The following is a 900-nucleotide window of genomic DNA, read 5'->3' as shown; positions in this document are numbered from 1 at the left end:
TATATATTCCCTCTTCTTTCTAAATACAACTAAAAATTTTGGTTATTAAATATGAAATATAAGATGCTGAAAAGGAAAAAGAAGGCAGACTGGCTAGGGATCTTGGGATCAAGGAACAACATGACACAGTGGTGAAATCCTGGGTTTTCTTTGTGCCTTATATAGCCTAGACGAAACCAGCAATCTGGAAATGCCAACTGGCACAGGCCAAAAAAAAAAAAAAGCCATGAACAAAAGCCTGTTTTCTCTAGCCAAAGAAACAGGAAGGGGATAGCCTAGCAAAATACAAAACTTTTGACAATACTTCTCTGCTGCAGCCAAACACCACAGAAACCACTGTGGCCCCACCTTTACCCATACCAGCAAAGGCCTAATAGGAAGCCTAGACCTCTAACACACACATGAGGCTGTGACAAAAGCACTATATCCTGCCTGGGTGGTATCAGAAAAAGCAAAGCAGAGAATTGGGAATTTCAGTCCACTGACTGGGAATGTGTCTCCCACCTCCACCACAGTGGTACCAAGGGAGACCACATGAGGAGCTAGAACTCCCATCCTACCCAGCCAATAGAGGACTTCTATGTCCATCTGGCAGTAACAAGGTGCCTCTTTCTCGTAGAAGAGTGGTGTCAGAGAAAGCAAGCAAAAACAGAAACTTTAGATAATAGCCAGGGTCTCAGAATGTAATTAGTGGGAAACATAAAAGGGAGGTAAGGTGGTAGCATAGTGCCTAAGGCACTTAACTGCTAATCAGAAGGCTGGCGGTTCAAACCTGCCAGCCACTCCTCAGAAGGAAGGTTGGGCAATCTACTTCCGTAGTGATACTGCCTCAGAAACCCAAGGAGGGATCACTATGAGTTGGGTCCGACTCAACGGCACATAACAACAACGTTGTACTTC

This window comes from Orycteropus afer, unplaced genomic scaffold (genome assembly GCF_000298275.1).
Source record: "Orycteropus afer afer isolate SDZICR_OR568_19922 unplaced genomic scaffold, OryAfe1.0 scaffold00559, whole genome shotgun sequence".
Taxonomy (NCBI): domain Eukaryota; kingdom Metazoa; phylum Chordata; class Mammalia; order Tubulidentata; family Orycteropodidae; genus Orycteropus; species Orycteropus afer.
The sequence above is the reverse complement of the archived record's forward strand: the minus strand, read 5'-3'. Positions refer to the sequence as shown.